We start from the raw sequence: 20,827 nt of genomic DNA on the forward strand, positions 1-20,827 counted from the left end.
CAGGATTAAAATGTGCACCCCTTTGGGTCCCCAGGAATAGGATTAAAATGTGTACCCCTTTGGGTCCCCAGGAACAGGATTAAAATGTGTACCCCTTTGTGTCTCCAGGAACAGGATTAAAATGTGTACCCCTTTGGGTCCTCAGGAACAGGATTAAAATGTGCACCCCTTTGTGTCTCCAGGAACAGGATTAAAATGTGTACCCCTTTGGGTCCCCGGGAACAGGATTAAAATGTGTACCCCTTTGTGTCTCCAGGAACAGGATTAAAATGTGTACCCCTTTGTGTCTCCAGGAACAGGATTAAAATGTGTACCCCTTTGGGGCCCCGGGAACAGGATTAAAATGTGCACCCCTTTGGGTCCCCGGGAACAGGATTAAAATGTGTACCCCATTGGGTCTCCAGGAACAGGATTAAAATGTGTACCCCTTTGGGTCTCCGGGAACAGGATTAAAATGTGTACCCCTTTGTGTCTTCGGGAACAGGATTAAAATGTGCACCCCTTTGTGTCTCCAGGATCAGGATTAATATGTGTACCCCTTTGTGTCTCCAGGAACAGGATTAAAATGTGTACCCTTTGGTTCTCCAGGAACAGGATTAAAATGTGCACCCCTTTGGGTCCCCGAGAACAGGATTAAAATGTGTACCCCTTTGGGTCCCCGGGAACAGGATTAAAATGTGTACCCCTTTGGGTCTCCAGGAACAGGATTAAAATGTGCACCCCTTTGGGTCCCCGAGAACAGGATTCAAATGTGTACCCCTTTGGGTCCCCGGGAACAGGATTAAAATGTGTACCCCTTTGTGTCTCCAGGAACAGGATTAAAATGTGTACCCCTTTGGGTCCCCGGGAACAGGATTAGAATGTGCACCCCTTTGGGTCCCCGGGAAAATATTAAAATGTGTACCCCTTTGGGTCTCTGGGAACAGGATTAAAATGTAAAAAAATGTGTGTGTCCCCGGGAACAGGATTAAAATGTGTACCCTTTGGGTCTCTGGGAACAGGATTAATATGTGCACCCCTTTGGGTCCCCGGGAAAATATTAAAATGTGTACCCCTTTGGGTCTCTGGGAACAGGATTAAAATGTGTACCCCTTTGGGTCCCCGGGACCAGAATTAAAATGTGTACCCCTTTGTGTCCCCGGGAACAGGATTAAAATGTGTACCCCTTTGGGTCTCTGGGAACAGGATTAATATGTGCACCCCTTTGGGTCCCCAGGAACAGGATTAAAATGTGTACCCCTTTGGGTCTCCGGGAACAGGATTAAAATGTGTACCCCTTTAGGTCCCCAGGAACAGGATTAAAATGTGTACCCCTTTGGGTCCCTGGGACCAGGATTAAAATGTGCACCTCTTTGGGTCCCTAGGACCAGGATTAAAATGTGTACACCTTTGGGGACCAGGATTAAAATGTGTACCCCTTTGGGTCCCCGGGAACAGGATTAAAATGTGTACCCCTTTGGGTCCCCGGGAACAGGATTAAAATGTGTACCCCTTTGGGGACCAGGACTAAAATGTGTACCTCTTTGGGTCCCGGGACCGGGATTAAAATGTGTACCCCTTTGGGGACCAGGATTAAAATAAGTAGCCCTTTGGGGACCAGGATTCAAATGTGTACCCCTTAGGGTCCCCAGGACCAGGATTAAAATGTGCACCCCTTTGGGGAACAGGATTCAAATGTGTACCCCTTTGGGTCTCCGGGACCAGGATTAAAATGTGCACCCCTTTGGGTCTCCGGGACCAGGATTAAAATGTGCACCCCTTTGGGGAACAGGATTAAAATGTGTACCCCTTTGGGGAACAGGATTCAAATGTGTACCCCTTTGGGTCTCCGGGACCAGGATTAAAATGTGCACCCCTTTGGGGAACAGGATTAAAATGTGTACCCCTTTGGGGACCAGGATTAAAAATGTGCACCCCTTTGGGTCCCCGGGACCAGGATTGAGAAACACTGCTCTAGAGTCTCTTCATAGTACAACTATTCAGTGCATACAATATTTATGGCATGGTCACATAACAGTTTTTTGTTGTTGTTATAGTAACATAACACAATCATTCCTCATTTATAATTTAAAAAAATCTAAGACATCATTTTAATATAACCCAATAGAACACTGTGACATAATGCTGACTAAATCTACCTCAGAAATGCAGTGTCAATCTAAAATGCTTTTTTTGCTCTGGGGCAAAAACACACAAACACACTCAAAGTGAACTAAAATAACAATGGTTATCCTGCAACACGTTTGTCTTATCTAAAATTTAGTGCTCATTCTATTGCTATACTTTGTGGCTGAGTGAGTTGTCCACTAGATTCCTCTGATGACAGTAAAAGATAATGCAATGGTTTCTCAGATCCATTTTGGACTGAATTCTAATTTGTTTCATTTTGTTGAATTTACCGAGCTGTGCATAACACTGCTGAAAAGTAATTGAATCTCATTCTCATCTAAATTTGCATCAGAGGACAGTCAAATTATGAAACTGATTTCTCTAGGAAAGGGAATCTAGTATGACAGATATGCCTGCTTTCCACCAAAGGTACATTTCTACAAATTGTTGTGGGTGATCATTAACACCAGACTGTGTTTCAAACGTCACCATTGTCCCTAAATTCACACCCTTTGACTTTTTAAACATTTTGTTGTGGGATTTAAATGGATTCAATTGTCATTTAAAAAAAAATCTACAATCTATACATAATACTGTGTTAAAGTGGAAGAAACATTCTAATATTGATTTAAAATGTATGAAAAATGCAACACTAATATCTTGATGAGATAAGTATTGATTAGATAAGTATTGATATATTGATTAGATACCTATTGATATATACACCATGATTAGATAAGTATTGATATAATGATTAGATACCTATTGATATATTGATTAGATACCTATTGATATATACACCATGATTAGATAAGTATTGATATAATGATTAGATAAGTAATGATAAGTATTGATATATTGATTAGATAAGTAATGATATATTGATTAGATACCTATTGATATATTGATTAGATACCTATTGATATATACACCATGATTAGATAAGTAATGATAAGTATTGATATATACACCATGATTAGATAAGTAATGATAAGTATTGATATATACACCATGATTAGATAAGTAATGATAAGTATTGATATATACACCATGATTAGATAAGTATTGATATATTGATTAGATACCTATTGATATATTGATTAGATACCTATTGATATATACACCATGATTAGATAAGTATTGATATATTGATTAGATACCTATTGATATATTGATTAGATACCTATTGATATATTGATTAGATACCTATTGATATATTGATTAGATACCTATTGATATATTGATTAGATACCTATTGATATATACACCTTGATTAGATAAGTATTGATGAGATAAGTATTGATTAGATAAGTATTGATATATTGATTAGATACCTATTGATATATACACCATGATTAGATAAGTATTGATATAATGATTAGATAAGTAATGATAAGTATTGATATATTGATTAGATAAGTAATGATATATTGATTAGATACCTATTGATATATTGATTAGATACCTATTGATATATACACCATGATTAGATAAGTAATGATAAGTATTGATATATACACCATGATTAGATAAGTATTGATATATTGATTAGATACCTATTGATATATTGATTAGATACCTATTGATATATTGATTAGATACCTATTGATATATTGATTAGATACCTATTGATATATTGATTAGATACCTATTGATATATACACCATGATTAGATAAGTATTGATATATTGATTAGATACCTATTGATATATTGATTAGATACCTATTGATATATACACCATGATTAGATAAGTATTGATATATTGATTAGATACCTATTGATATATTGATTAGATACCTATTGATATATACACCATGATTAGATAAGTATTGATATATTGATTAGATACCTATTGATATATTGATTAGATACCTATTGATATATACACCATGATTAGATAAGTATTGATATATTGATTAGATACCTATTGATATATTGATTAGATACCTATTGATATATACACCATGATTAGATAAGTATTGATATATTGATTAGATACCTATTGATATATACACCATGATTAGATAATTAATGATAAGTATTGATATATACACCATGATTAGATAAGTAATGATAAGTATTGATATATACACCATGATTAGATAAGTATTGATATATTGATTAGATACCTATTGATATATTGATTAGATACCTATTGATATATACACCATGATTAGATAAGTATTGACATATTGATTAGATAAGTAATGATAAGTATTGATATATACACCTTGATTAGATAAGTATTGATATATTGATTAGATAAGTAATGATATATTGATTAGATAAGTATTGATATATTGATTAGATAAGTAATGATAAGTATTGATATATACACCTTGATTAGATAAGTAATATATTGATTAGATAAGTATTGATCCCCCTGAGTCAATACATGTTAGAAACACCTTTGGCTGTCACGCCCTGACCTTAGAGAGCTTTTTAAGTCTCTATTTTGGTTAGGTCAGGGTGTGATGTGGGGTGGGAATTCTATGTTTTGTTTTCTATGTTTCTTTATTTCTATGTTTTGGCCGGGTATGGTTCTCAATCAGCTGTCTATCGTTGTCTCTGATTGGGAATCATATTTAGGCAGCCCTTTTTCCCCCCTCCTTTCAGTGTGGGTAGTTGTCTTTGTTAGTGGCACTAAAGCCCTGTAAAGCTTCACGGTTGTTAGTGGCACTAAAGCCCTGTAAAGCTTCACGGTTGTTAGTGGCACTAAAGCCCTGTAAAGCTTCACGGTTGTTAGTGGCACTAAAGCCCTGTAAAGCTTCACGGTTGTTAGTGGCACTAAAGCCCTTTAAAGCTTCACGGTTGTTAGTGGCACTAAAGCCCTGTAAAGCTTCACGGTTGTTAGTGGCACTAAAGCCCTGTAAAGCTTCACTGTTGTTAGTGGCACTAAAGCCCTGTAAAGCTTCACGGTTGTTAGTGACACTAAAGCCCTGTAAAGCTTCACGGTTGTTAGTGGCACTAAAGCCCTTTAAAGCTTCACGGTTGTTAGTGGCACTAAAGCCCTGTAAAGCTTCACGGTTGTTAGTGGCACTAAAGCCCTGTAAAGCTTCACGGTTGTTAGTGGCACTAAAGCCCTGTAAAGCTTCACGGTTGTTAGTGGCACTAAAGCCCTGTAAAGCTTCACGGTTGTTAGTGGCACTAAAGCCCTGTAAAGCTTCACGGTTGTTAGTGGCACAAAAGCCCTGTAAAGCTTCACGGTTGTTAGTGGCACTAAAGCCCTGTAAAGCTTCACGGTTGTTAGTGGCACTAAAGCCCTGTAAAGCTTCACGGTTGTTAGTGGCACTAAAGCCCTGTAAAGCTTCACGGTTGTTAGTGGCACTAAAGCCCTGTAAAGCTTCACGGTTGTTAGTGGCACTAAAGTCCTGTAAAGCTTCACGGTTGTTAGTGGCACTAAAGCCCTTTAAAGCTTCACGGTTGTTAGTGACACTAAAGCCCTGTAAAGCTTCACGGTTGTTAGTGACACTAAAGCCCTGTAAAGCTTCACGGTTGTTAGTGGCACTAAAGCCCTGTAAAGCTTCACGGTTGTTAGTGGCACTAAAGCCCTTTAAAGCTTCACGGTTGTTAGTGACACTAAAGCCCTGTAAAGCTTCACGGTTGTTAGTGACACTAAAGCCCTGTAAAGCTTCACGGTTGTTAGTGACACTAAAGCCCTGTAAAGCTTCACGGTTGTTAGTGACACTAAAGCCCTGTAAAGCTTCACGGTTGTTAGTGGCACTAAAGCCCTGTAAAGCTTCACGGTTGTTTTTTCGTGTGTTGTTTTGTTGGCGACATTTTAAATAAAAAGGGAAATGTACGCTCACCACGCGGCACCTTGGTCCACTTCTTCTGACGGCCGTGACATTGGCAGAGATTAAAGCTCTGAGTCTTCTCGGGTAAGTCTCAAAGAGCTTTGTACACCTGGATTGTACAATATTTCTCATTATTCTTCAAACTCTGTCAAATTAGTTGTTGATAATTTAAGTTTTGCCATAGATTTTCAAGCTGTTTTTAAATCAAAACTGTAACTATGCCACTCAGGAGCCTTTAATGTTGTCTTGGTAAACATGGATTGTGTCGAGGCACATATCTGGGGAAGGGTACCAAAACACTTCTGCAGCATTGAAGGTCCCCAAGAACACAGCGGCCTCCATAATTCTTAAATGGAAGAAGTTTGGAACCACCAAGACTCTTCCTTGAGCTGGCTGCACAGCCAAACTGAGCAATCGCGGGAGAAGGGCCTTGTTCAGGGAGATGACCAAGGACCCGACAGTCACTCTGACAGAGCTCCAGAGTTCCTCTGTGGAGATGGGAGAACCTTCCAGAGGGACAACCATCTCTACAGCACTCCACCAATCAGGCCTTTATGGTAGAGTGAACAGATGAAAACCACTTCTCAGTAAAAGGCACATGACAGCCCGCTTGGAGTTTGCCAAAAGGCACCTAAAGACTTAGACTCTCAGACCATGAAAAACAAGATTCTCTAATCTGATGAAACCAAGATTGAACTCTTAGGCCTGAATGCCAAGCATCACATCTGGAGGAAATCTGGCACCATCCCTATGGGGAAGCATGGTGGTGGCAACATCATGCTGTGGGGATGTTTTTCAGCGGCAGGGACTGGGAGACTAGTCAGGATCGAAGGAAAGATGAACGGCGCAAAGTACAGAGTTCCTTGATGAAAACCTGCTCCAAAGTGCTCAGGCCTTAAACTGAGGCAAAGGTTCACTTTCCAACACAACAGGGCAACAACCCTAAGCACACAGCCAAGACAATGCAGGACTGGCTTCGGGAAGCAGGTCTCTCCAGAGATGTTTCTAATACATTTGGAAACCTTTCTAAAAACCTGTTTTTGCTTTCTCATTGTGGGGTATTGTGTGTACATTGATGAGGTTGGGGAAAAAAACAATTTAATCAATTTTAGAAGAAGGCTGTATCGTAACAAAGTGGAAAAAGTCAAGGGGTCTGAATACTTTCTGACTGCACTGTATGTATGGAAGGTTTTGTTCAAATCAAAAGCGGTGCTGTCAAAAACAGCATCACCGCCTGGTACGGAAACCGCACCGCCTGGTACGGCAACCGCACCGCCTGGTACGGCAACCGCACCGCCTGGTACGGAAACCGCACCGCCTGGTACGGCAACCGCACCGCCCGCAACCACAGGGCTCTCCAGAGGGTGGTGCGGTCTGCCCAACGCATCACCGGGGGGGGGACAAACTGCCTACCCTCCAGGACACCTACAGCACCCGATGTCACAGGAAGGCCAAGAAGATCATTGAATTCAAATGGATTTTCCCCAGTACTTTTCCACCTTGCTGTGAAAGACTCCTCTAGAGAAACAGACTTGAAAGTAAACAAAGGAACGTTGTAAAAAAAAAAACACTTCAGGTGCTGCTGATTATATTGTCCATTTGTGCTACACAAATAACACACAATAACATTACACAACATTTTTTTTAAAAAACAACTCCCCTTAGATCAACAGAAACAACACATTCTCTTTTAACACAACAAACATTCCATTTTGGGGTGTAGAGCAGAGCAGCGCTCAACATGCCTCTATGTGGTGTCTATACCAGACTGTGAGGAAAACAAAACTACAAACTAATTCATTTGTGTTGTCATTTAAGGGATAGTTCACCTAAATTATACATTTACTTAATTTTGAGGGGGGAGATGGAAGGGGGGGTGTAACCAGGAAATAGTTCACCCTAAAAGTCCGCAACCAACAAAAAACAGGTTAGTTTAGAACAATAGACGTCACAGAACTACCCTTGTCAGCATATTTCTGAACTACATCGGCTCAATCAACTCCGTATCACTGTGATGTTGTGTGGTCGTGTCATTTCTCTGAGCTACCCCTTTAAGACATTCACCTTTTTAAGGCTTACATGCTTTTTTAATAAGTTACATCTGTCACAGCAAAACATATTTTAATATCTGAAAAGAGGAAAGCTCCATCTGCATCCCCCCTCCCCTCCCATCCGCCCCTCCGCCCCGCCGCCACCAAATGCCTGAGAGACCGGCAGCGTCCATCCATTAGGCCAGTTGTAGCATAGGTACAAATGTTGTGTGGAGTATTTTATTTCTCTGTCATCTCGACGGGGCAGTAAACGGACTATAATCCATAGCAACATGGGAGTATGGGTTTTGGCCAGCAGGATGAAAGCAATCCCACCAAGCCCTTACATCCCCTAAATAAATTAAAGCCCCTATAATAAAAAAATATATATTTGATTTGGATGTTTTCCAACTCCTGAACAAATCCACTGACCCAAGTTGGGGATGAAGGACTTTTTAATTTTTTTATTTTTATAACATATCAATTTACATGGGATTTAGGAGGAGGGGTCAGATTTACCAATTATTTTACGGGGGGAGGTTATTCCAAAATAACTATGAAAAGATATATTGTGAATATGAATACTAAATCTAATCCATTAGCATAACATTTATTTGATGTGTTTTGTTTTCCATGAACATGAATTATCTAATAAATTATAGACTCTATTTCAGATTTATAAGATGATGGTTTAAGCCACAAACACAACCTGTTGACAAGCTCTTAAATAAAATCTCTCTGTCTTTATCTTTGAGATCATAACATGACATCACAGCCACACAAACGGACACAGAATAAGAAGCAAATGTAACGTTATGACTTTAACCTCTGTTCCCTGAAGGAGGGGAAACGAGGTACGGCATACCATGGGGGAGACTCGCTCCAACCTCCGGTTGAAGGATCTACAATCATGCCTGACAATCATGCCTGACAAGGCCCAACTTCCACACGTGACAAGCATGAGGCTCAGATTCATTCCCTCAATTTAATTCCGCTCTACACCGAGGCCAGGAACGGGCAACACGGGGACAAACAGGTGTACCTCGTTTCCCTCCTTCAGGGAACAGTAGTTACAGTCGTAACTTTATGTTTAACTTTATGTTTTCCTTTCAGTCAACTGTTGGGGAAACATAATCACGGCACAAGCCGACCCCAATGGATACTAAATGAAAACGGCCCATGGCAGACCAGCCAGACCTGACCCCACCAGATGCTGCAATGCTGGGTATTGAGCATGCGGCTCGGCTGCCTAGTGACTTTCCCTGTCCTAGCCTATGGGCTAAACAGCAGTGACATCCAAGTGATTACAACCTCACAACAGTGTGTGGTGATGCCTCAACTTTCCGCAGCACAAATGTCTCCAATAGATAACCCTTTAAACAACACCCAAATACGCTGCCAAGACCCCCGGTGGAGTGGACGGGTACACCCCGCCCCTGGCTGCTATATGCCAGGGAGATATCCCCCACAATCCAGTGGGAGAGTCGTTGCTTAGGGAGTGTCATGCCGTGACCTGGATTAGCAACTAAAACTGGTCACGTAACCAGGATATCCTGGGTTCGTTCAAGGTACGTGTGTAACGCTACAGCGAACATGTAACCTCTGTTGGTCTTCAGAAGCAACAGGAGGAGGAGTAAAAAGAGAATTAGGTCAAAAGCTAAGGAGAACCTGTTAAACAGCCATGCCTTTCTGGGCGCAGGCCACATTTAGACCCAACATTAACCTTAGACTTGCCTGGGGTGAACTGAGTGCCGGAATAACACTTGGATGTCCCAATCACATTTGACGAGGCCAAAGCCCTGAGCAGGAAGGTTTTGTAGGCGCAATAGTTGTAAAGACTGGTCTGAGACCACATGCACCGGGGCCCAGTGAGACTCCGTCAATTCCCACAAGACACGCTGAGATGACGGCCATGTGCTCTGTTAACGTGGAGTATGCCCACCCCTGCTCCTAAAGCTCCTGTAGGAACATAAGGATGTCCCTCACAGAGTACTGAAAAGGAACAAGTCCTTTATCTTGGCACCAGACCTTGCCATTTATACTCATATAGCCCTCTCGTGGAGGGCGCCCTTGCAGACTGAATCTTAGCAATAACATTTGGAGGTAAACCTTTAGTCATCAGATTGGCCCTTCCAGGGGCCAGGCCAATAGGAACTAAATCTCCAGGCCTTGCTTGCCAAACCTGCCTGTGCGACTGGGGCAGCAGGTCCCTGCCCAATGGGAGTTGCCACGGATCCTCATCTAAAAGGTGAATGATCTCCAGAAGAGTCAATGGTAATCCCTCCCACTGGTGGGCCCGAGGCCACTGGTATAAAGGAGGGCCCGAGGCCACTGGTATAAAGGAGGGTTTGAGGTTCGAGGCCACTGGCATAAAGGAGGGCCCGAGACCACTGGCATAAAGGAGGGCCCGAGGCCACTGGCATAAAGGAGGGCCCGAGGCCACTGGCATAAGGGAGGGTTCGAGGCCACTGGTATAAAGGAGGGTACAAGGCCACTGGTATACAGGAGGGTTCGAGGCCACTGGTTTACAGGAGGGTACAAGGCCACTGGTATAAAGGAGGGTCGAAGGCCACTGGTATAAAGGAGGGCCCGAGGCCACTGATATAAAGGAGGGTTCGAGGTCCGAGGCCACTGGTATAAAGGAGGACCCGAGGCCACTGGTATAAAGGAGGGCCCGAGGCTACTTGTATAAAGGAGGGTCCGAGGCCACTGGTTTAAAGGAGGGCCCGAGGCCACTGGTATAAAGGCGGGCCCGAGGCCCGTGGCCACTGGTATAAAGGAGGGCCCGAGGCTCGAGGCCACTGGTATAAAGGAGGGCCCGAGGCCACTGGTATAAAGGAGGGCCCGAGGCCACTGGTATAAAGGAGGGCCTGAGGCCACTGGTATAAAGGAGGGCCCCAGGCCACTGGTATAAAGGAGGGCCCCAGGCCACTGGTATAAAGGAGGGCCCGAGGCCACTGGTATAAAGGAGGGCCCGAGGCCACTGGTATAAAGGAGGGCCCGAGGCCACTGGTATAAAGGAGGGCCTGAGGCCACTGGTATAAAGGAGGGCCCCAGGCCACTGGTATAAAGGAGGGCCCGAGGCCACTGGTATAAAGGAGGGTGCAAGGCCACTGGTATAAAGGAGGGTCCGAGGCCACTGGTATAAAGGAGGGCCCGAGGCCACTGGCATAAAGGAGGGCCTGAGGCCACTGGTATAAAGGAGGGCCCCAGGCCACTGGTATAAAGGAGGGCCAGAGGCCACTGGTAGAAAGGAGGGCCCCAGGCCACTGGTATAAAGGAGGGCCCCAGGCCACTGGTATAAAGGAGGGCCCGAGGCCACTGGTATAAAGGAGGGCCCGAGGCCACTGGTATAAAGGAGGGCCTGAGGCCACTGGTATAAAGGAGGGCCCGAGGCCACTGGTATAAAGGAGGGCCCGAGGCCACTGGTATAAAGGAGGGTGCGAGGCCACTGGTATAAAGGAGGGCCCCAGGCCACTGGTATAAAGGAGGGTGCGAGGCCACTGGTATAAAGGAGGGCCCGAGGCCACTGGTATAAAGGAGGGCCAGAGGCCACTGTTTTAAAGGAGGGCCCCAGGCCACTGGTATAAAGGAGGGCCCAAGGACACTGGTATAAAGGAGGGCCCGAGGCCACTGGTATAAAGGAGGGCCCGAGGACACTGGTATAAAGGAGGGTTTGAGGTTCGAGGCCACTGGTATAAAGGAGGGTCCTGAGGCCACTGGTATAAAGGAGGGCCCCAGGCCACTGGTATAAAGGAGGGCCCCAGGCCACTGGTATAAAGGAGGGTCCGAGGCCACTGGTATAAAGGAGGGTGTGAGGCCACTGGTATAAAGGAGGGTTCGAGGCCACTGGTGAGCCAGAGTGTCCATTCCCAACATGGCACTTGGGTCCCTCATCAAGAAAAATAGATGACACGTTTTCTCACAATGCATAAAGATTGATGTCGGTCCTGTCAAATGTCCCACACCTGGGAGACCACCGAGGGATGTAGCCTCGACTCCTGAGAGAGAGAGAGAGAGGCCCCCACCTGGATAAAAGATCTGCACCCGAGTTGAGGCATCCGGGGACATGCCTCGCCTAAACTGAGAGCATGTGTGCACTGCTCCCCAGCAACATGGCGTCTCTCCCCATCTGTTGACGCCACCACTGACATACCAGGGGTAAGTGCCTGAGTGCCAGATACACCGTTAGGAACTCTGGGTTAGGAACTCTGGGTTAGGAACCCTGGGTTAGGAACTCTGGGTTAGGAACCCTGGGTTAGGAACTCTGGGTTAGGAACTCTGGGTTAGGAACTCTGGGTTAGGAACTCTGGGTTAGGAACTCTGGGTTAGGAACTCTGGGTTAGGAACCCTGGGTTAGGAACTCTGGGTTAGGAACTCTGGGTTAGGAACTCTGGGTTAGGAACTCTGGGTTAGGAACCCTGGGTTAGGAACTCTGGGTTAGGAACTCTGGGTTAGGAACTCTGGGTTAGGAACTCCGGGTTAGGAACTCTGGGTTAGGAACCCTGGGTTAGGTACTCTGGGTTAGGAACTCTGGGTTAGGAACTCTGGGTTAGGAACTTTGGGTTAGGAACCCTGGGTTAGGAACTCTGGGTTAGGAACCCTGGGTTAGGAACTCCGGGTTAGGAACCCTGGGTTAGGAACTCTGGGTTAGGAACCCTGGGTTAGGAACTCTGGGTTAGGAACTCTGGGTTAGGAACTCTGGGTTAGGAACCCTGGGTTAGGAACTCTGGGTTAGGAACCCTGGGTTAGGAACTCTGGGTAATTGATGTGCGATGCGCTCTGCACCAGTGTCCCCCCCCTGGGCCTGACAGGAGACCGGCTTTTGGCTGCAATATGCTTCCAGGCGAATAGTGCTCTGGAAAGGCCGTATCAATAATAGCCGCACCAGAACGACTTCCATCATAGAAGACATCATTCCCAGTAGGCGTAGACACTGTGACCCAGATGAAATCCGGCTAAGCAACACCGGAACCCAAAACAGCCTCCGTGGGGATGGAAAATGACGATTAAGCGATTGAGTCCCAGAAACAGAATGCACCTGAGGTGGAGTCGGTAGCATGGAGGATATGTGTAACACTGCTTTCCCCCTTGACTCCACCGCCACCAGCCAATCGGTTTTAATAGTCGGCGGCTCGTGAGCATTCTGAGTATGTAGACTCTGGGGTGCTGGCTGAGGGAACATAGTCCAGAATGGGACTCAATGTCCCCGTCCCTTTTCCGAACCAGGAAATACTGGCTGGAACAGCCGTCCTGGACCTTCGACATAGGAATCACTCGGATTTCCTGCTTCTGGAGACGGGCACAATCGGCGTAATGACCTTGCAGAAGCGTGGGGGACGCATAACAAATTGTAGTGCGCTGAACAGGCCGTGGCTCGGGTGGTTGTTGTCCTTGATGATCTTCTTGGCCTTCCTGTGACATCAGTTGCCGTAGGTGTCCTGGAGTTGGGCAGACCGCACCACCCTCTGGAGAGCCCTGCGGTTGTGGGCAGTGCAGTTGCCGTACCAGGCGGTGATACAGCCCGACAGGATTCTCTCAATTGTGCATCTGTAAAAGAGGCCAAGAAATTTCTTCAGCCTCCTGAGGTTGAAGAGACGCTGTTGCTCCTTCTTCAGCACACTGTCTGTGTGGGTGGACCATTTCAGATTGTTGGGGATGTGTATGCAGAGGAAGCTTTTCACCTTCTCCACTGTTTCCTGGAGTCTATGATCAGCTCCCTCATTTTGTTGATGTTGAGGGAGAGGTTATTTTCCTGGCACAACTCTGCCAGGGCCCTCTCCTCCTTCCTGTAGGCCGTCTCGTCATTGTTGATAATCAGGCCTATAACTGTTGTCATTTGCAAACTTGATGATTGAGTTGGAGGCATCCGTGGCCACGCAGTCATGGGTGAACTGGGAGTACAGGAGGGACTGAGCACACACCCTTGTGGGGCCCCAGTGTTGATAATCAGCGAAGTGGACGTGTTGCTTCCTACCTTCACCACCTGGGGGCGGCCCGTCAGGAAGTCCAGGACCCAGTAGCACAAGGCGGGGTTCAGACCCAGGGCCCCAAGCTTAATGATGAGTTTCGAAGGTACTATGGTGTTGAAGGCTGAGCTATAGTCAATTAACAGCATTCTTACATAGGTATTCCTCTTGTCCAGATGGGATAGGGCAGTGTGCAGTGTGATGGTGATTGCATCATCATCGGAAATATTGGGGCGGTATGCAAATTGAAGTAGGTTTAGGGTGTAAGGTAGAGGTGATATGATCCTTAATAACCTCTACGGGATCACCCGATTTTTCCAGCCACGTCACCTGGGATTACTGTTTCAACGAGGTGGTAAAACGCGTTCTGGTAACCAGCTGGCATTACACATTTTTACATTTTTATCATGGAGGTTACCCTACTGACCAGTCATACGTACTGGCAGCAAAGCGCCTTGCTGGGAATTGGAAAGACATCTCTGAAAACCACACCCCTTCTATTTTAACATACAGGGGCAATTTGTAATCAAATCTAATTCCAATGAATGAAAAGCGCTTAGCTGGAGAAAAAAATGCTAATTTTGGGGTTCATATGAACCAGAGAGACTGTGTGTGGGGAAATTATACAACTAGTGGTTCTAACCCTGAATGCTGATTGGTTAAAAGCACATTCCAGCTGGTGTCTATTCCACAAGTTACCACCAGGTAAATCTATGACGTTAAAATGGCTATATACTATGTTCCATCTGGCTGCGCAATCCACTGTCTCATCAGCCCAGCCAGGCAATTTATAACCTTGATCTCCACTAATAAAAAGCCTCTCGACATTATATCACATTTCTTTTAGACTAACATTTAATTTACAACAGTGGATATTTATTCTATAAACCTTACTGTCGGTCTCCGACATTTGCAACATTGTTTGAATATTCAAATTCGATCTCCAACTGTCCCATAGTAATGAACGTGTGGGAGTCGGGACGAGAGAGAGAGGCATGCAGCGTTTGTCAGCCAGTTGAAATCATAAATCAGCTAGTTTTGCAGTCTTTCCAGCTTCCGTTTGAAGTGATTGAGTTAGCTGTGTTGTTGGCTAGCTCCTCTGAACAACAGTGATTGTGTTAGCTGTGTTGTTGGCTAGCTCCTCTGAACAACAGTGTCCTGATGAGAGAGCACATTTTCTATGCCAGGTGAAATCATGCCTCCTTAGATCATTGTTATGGATTTATCTAACAACACCCGTGCCAATAAATCCTCCAAACACTTAAATAGCATGGTCGTGCCCAACCCTGCTTGTTCCCTCCTCTCCACTACCAACAACCAATCACCTACCAGGCCCATAACCTATATCACCAGTCATATCATAGCGAATAGTGAGCTACAGGCAGGAATCCGCAATAAACACCAGTAATGAGCCACCTATGGAGGAGTGATGCCCCCTTGTGGACAGAGTGAATCGCCCAACATATTACTCCCACCCTGGGGAGATTAACATACATAATGAACCCTGTGAACACACAGGAATGTGTGGTACCAAAGGGGCATTAAACATGGACAAGCTTCCAACACACATTGTGCTTCTGTGAGACTGTATAGCCTGCATGAAGCCCAGCTCCCTCGTGGGCACAGATGGCTGCGCTAATGGCTAACGTAGTACCCCGTTTGCCATAACAAAACATGTGGGCTGTCACGACTTCCGCCAAAGTTTGCTCCCTCCCCTTCCTGTTCGGGCGGTGCTCGGCGGTCGTCGTCACCGGCCTACTAGCCGCCACCAATCCCTTTTTGTTTGTCTGTTTGTTTTGTCTTATTAGTTTCACGTGTCCTGTTGTATGTGCTTAATGAGCTTCCTTATTTAAAGTACCTGTTCCCGCCCTTGTTTTGTGCGCGATTGTCTTTGTGTGACGTGTTTTAGGTAGAGGTGGATAATATTTTCTGGACTTGGCTTCTAACCTCTCTGTCTCTGTACAGACTCTGCTTCTAACCTCTCTGTCCCTGTACAGACTCTGCTTGTAACCTCTCTGTCTCTGTACAGACTCGGCTTCTAACCTCTATGTCCCTGTACAGACTCTGCTTCTAACCTTTCTGTCTCTGTACAGACTCGGCTTCTAACCTCTCTGTCTCTGTACAGATTTGGCTTCTAACCTCTCTGTCTGTGTACAGACTCTGCTTCTAACCTCTCTGTCTCTGTACAGACTCTGCTTCTAACCTCTCTGTCCCTGTACAGACTCTGCTTCTAACCTCTCTGACCCTGTACAGACTAACCTGCTTCAGACTAACCTCTCTGTCTTTGTACAGACTCTGTCTTGTACAGACTCTGCTTCTAACCTCTCCGTCCCTGTACAGACTCTGCTTCTAACCTCTGACCCTGACCCTTCTAACCTCTCTACAGACTCTGCTTCTAACCTCTCTGTGTACAGACCTGTTCTAACAGACAGACTCTGCTTCTAACCTCTCTGACCCTGTACAGACTCTGCTTCTAACCTCTCTGTCCCTGTACAGACTCTGCTTCTAACCTCTCTGTCTCTGTACAGACTCTGCTTCTAACCTCTGTACAGACTCTGCTTCTAACCTCTCTGTCAGACTCTCTGTACAGACTCTGCTTCTAACCTCTCTGTCTCTGTACAGACTCTGCTTCTAACCTCTCTGGCCCTGTACAGACTCTGCTTCTAACCTCTCTGGCCCTGAACAGACTCTGCTTCTAACCTCTCTGTCTCTGTACAGACTCTGCTTCTAACCTCTCTGTCCCTGTACAGACTCTGCTTCTAACCTCTCTGACCCTGTACAGACTCTGCTTCTAACCTCTCTGTCTCTGTACAGACTCTGCTTCTAACCTCTCTGTCTCTGTACAGACTCTGCTTCTAACCTCTCTGACCCTGTACAGACTCTGCTTCTAACCTCTCTGACCCTGTACAGACTCTGCTTCTAACCTCTCTGGCCCTGTCTAGACTCGGCTTCTACAACTGATCTACAACACACCCAATACAACAGACGGTTCTGATACAACAAGGATTTTTTTTCTTCTAAGCTGATATCTGGAATTGTTTTAATAAGGTCATACCATGGATCATTTGGCAATTTGATTTAGGTGTTATTTGTTACATGATTTGAATTGGGTCTTTACTACCGTAGCAAATAGAAACGCATTGAATAACACATTCATAAATAGAAAAAAAGGACTGTCAGAAAACGTATCATAAGGTTCTGATGTGTCTGTCTATATTTAGGAGATCCAGACACGCAAGATCTCACCCCGTGGGGTCAAAATGATCACAAGAACGGTGAGCAAAAATCCCAGAACCACACGGGGGGACCTGCAGAGAGCTGGGACCAAAGTAACAAAGCAAAGCCTACCATCAGCAAGTGCATTGAAGATGAAACGAGGCTGGGTCTTTCAGCATGACAATGATCCCAAACACACCGCCCGGGCAACGAAGGAAGCATTTCAAGGTCCTGGAGAGGCCTAGCCAGTCTCCAGATCTCAACCCCATAGAAAATCTTTGGAGGGAGTTTAAAGTCTGTGTTGCCCAGCAACAGCCCCAAAACATCACTGCTCTAGAGGAGCTCTGCATGGAGGAATGGGCCAAAATACCAGCAACAGTGTGTGAAAACCTTGTGAAGACTTACAGAAAACGTTTGACCTCTGTCATTGCCAACAAAGGTTATATAACAAAGTATTGAGAAACTTTTGTTATTGACCAAATACTTATTTTCCACCATAGTTTGCAAATAAATTCATTAAAAATCTTACAATGTGATTTTCTGGATTTTTTTTCTCATTTTGTCTGTCATAGTTGAAGTGTACCTATGATGAAAATTACAGGCCTCTCTCATCTTTTTAAGTGGGAGAACTTGCACAATTGGTGGCTGACTAAATACTTTTTTGCCCCACTGTAACTACCTCCATACTTCCATTCAGTTGCATGGGATACCTTCAGATGGTTAGAGGAAAAACCGTTCGGATGCGACAGACGTTTTCATGAGAAGACCGATTTTCAAGATGTCTCCTGGTCCGACAAACAGCGCCGTAGCTCTGCCACTTTCCACCGCAGATGTGGAAGGGACGACATCGGAGAATGCAGTGGATTGAGACACGTCCCATGTAAACAAACAGGTATCTCTACTGGTCTGGTATCTCTACTGGTCTGACAAACAGGTATCTCTACTGGTCTGACAAACAGGTATCTCTACTGGTCTGGTATCTCTACTGGTCTGGTATCTCTACTGGTCTGACAAACGGGTATCTCTACTGGTCTGGCAAACAGGTATCTCTACTGGTCTGGTATCTCTACTGGTCTGACAAACAGGTATCTCTACTGGTCTGACAAACAGGTATCTCTACTGGTCTGACAAACAGGTATCTCTACTGGTCTGGTATCTCTACTGGTCTGGTATCTCTACTGGTCTGACAAACAGGTATCTCTACTGGTCTGACAAACAGGTATCTCTACTGGTCTGGTATCTCTACTGGTCTGACAAACAGCTATCTCTACTGGTCTGACAAACAGGTATCTCTACTGGTCTGACAAACAGGTATCTCTACTGGTTTAACAAACAGGTATCTCTACTGATGTACGAAGGGCTATATAAATACATTTGATTTGATTTGAGATGTGGAAGGGACGACAGCTGATGTACGAAGGGCTATATAAATACATTTGATTTGATTTGAGATGTGGAAGGGACGACAGCTGATGTACGAAGGGCTATATAAATACATTTGATTTGATTTGAGATGTGGAAGGGACGACAGCTGAGGATGCAGTGGATTGAGACACGTCCCATGTAAACAAACATCTTTAGTTTAAACTGACGGATTTTAACAGGGATTGTTTTATTATGTTACTTAGATTGACTCACCACTCTAGAAGGTTATTAATAAAAATTGACATTTTTCATTCCCATTTTTACAAAATATTGTTGTTGTGCAGCACAACTTATTGTGGTTTTGTGTCTGCACTTATTAAAACACTTGCCTGTTGTGACAGACGGACAAACATCATAGGAGGAGTTTTAAATATGAACATATAATTTAAGAGATGGAATATTGAAGAGCTTGAATAGTGTCCCATCAATTCAATGTCCCGATGAACATTTAATGGACATTATTTGGCTTAAGGGAACAACATTAAATATCTATTGACTTCCCTTGCCAGACTTAACACAAGACAACTGTGAGATACAACAGTTCAGAGATGTTTGGCTTGAAAGAGTCCATTTCTGGGGAGTACCTTGTTCCAGAATATGATCAATTCCAGAACAGTTTATATCAAGATATTTACTGTAATTTCAATGTACTGTAACAATTACAGTGGAGAGAGTTTTACAGTTGTATCTCAGATGTAATTACTGTAAATCCCTGCTGTATCTCAGATGTAATTACTTTAAATCCCTGCTGTATCTCAGATGTAATTACTTTAAATCCCTGCTGTATCTCAGATGTAGTTACTGTAAATCCCTGCTGTATCTCAGATGTAATTACTTTAAATCCCTGCTGTATCTCAGATGTAATTACTTTAAATCCCTGCTGTATCTCAGATGTAATTACTTTAAATCCCTGCTGTATCTCAGATGTAATTACTTTAAATCCCTGCTGTATCTCAGATGTAATTACTTTAAATCCCTGCTGTATCTCAGATGTAGTTACTGTAAATCCCTGCTGTATCTCAGATGTAGTTACTGTAAATCCCTGCTGTATCTCAGATGTAGTTACTTTAAATCCCTGCTGTATCTCAGATGTAGTTACTGTAAATCCCTGTTGTATCTCAACAGATGTAATTACTGTAAATCCCTGCTGTATCTCAACAGATGTAATTACTGTAAATCCTGTTGTATCTCAACAGATGTAATTACTGTAAATCCCTGCTGTATCTCAACAGATGTAATTACTGTATATCCTGTTGTATCTCAACAGATGTAATTACTGTAAATCCCTGATATTCTGCTCTCAACAGATGTAATTCTGCCAATTCTCATCCTATTAGACATTAATCTGAAATTGAGTTCAACAGATGGATATTTGTGTATTCTTTAAAAATCAGAAGTAGATTAACATTGTTTGTTTGTATACAACAGATACAACTGGACTGTAAATCCTGAAGGTGTAAATCTAATGGATGTAATTATTTATCCTGTTGTATCTCAACAGATGTAATTACTGTAAATCCCTGCTGTATCTCAACAGATGTACATATACATACTGTATATCCTGTTGTATCTCAAAAAAGACAGATGTATAATTACTAGTAAATTTTTGCATTAATCAACAGATGTATATTGAAATGCCACTGATATTCTGCTCTCCTACTGCAGTATCTCTGCCAATTCTCATCCTATTAGACATTAATCTGATTGAGTTGAGTGACACAGATGGATATTTGTGTTTTCTTTAAAAAAAAGAAGTAGATTAACATTGTTTGTTTGTATACACAGATACAACTGGATGGTTAACGCTGAAGGTGTGAAATTAATGGATCCTATCTATTTACACTTTTGGTTATTTTGACAAAGCAAAGTTGTGTCAATACCAGCGCTACAGACACACACACACACATATATACATACTGTACATACGCACACACACACATATACATGCACACACATGTACAAAGCGCACATATACAACCCTCTAAAAAGACAGTAATATATAATTTTTAAACAATATAAATCCATATAGTATGTTTTTGCATTAATCATATGGTATATTGAATGAGTTTCATCTCTCTATCATAATAGTTTTAATAATCTTGGGACTTCTGCCATATTTACACATAATCTGACTTACAACTATGTTGTTTTGTTTCCCATCTACACAATAAGTGCTCATCTCTCACTGAATTAAAATGGCTTCATTTGATGAAAAAAAATATATATGTCTAAACTTTAATCAATGAGATCCTACGTGATCTAAAGACATTCTACACGACT

At 43.7% G+C, this 20,827-nt stretch overlaps 1 protein-coding gene across 2 annotated transcripts in view; it reads right to left on the reverse strand.

The window, feature by feature from the left end:
- Positions 1–20,827, reverse strand: part of LOC112247788 (B-cell lymphoma 6 protein-like) — a 73,787-nt gene that overhangs the window by 52,344 nt on the left and 616 nt on the right. The gene's annotated exons all lie outside the window — the stretch shown is intronic.

This window comes from Oncorhynchus tshawytscha, linkage group LG05, assembly GCF_018296145.1.
Source record: "Oncorhynchus tshawytscha isolate Ot180627B linkage group LG05, Otsh_v2.0, whole genome shotgun sequence".
Taxonomy (NCBI): Eukaryota; Metazoa; Chordata; class Actinopteri; order Salmoniformes; family Salmonidae; genus Oncorhynchus; species Oncorhynchus tshawytscha.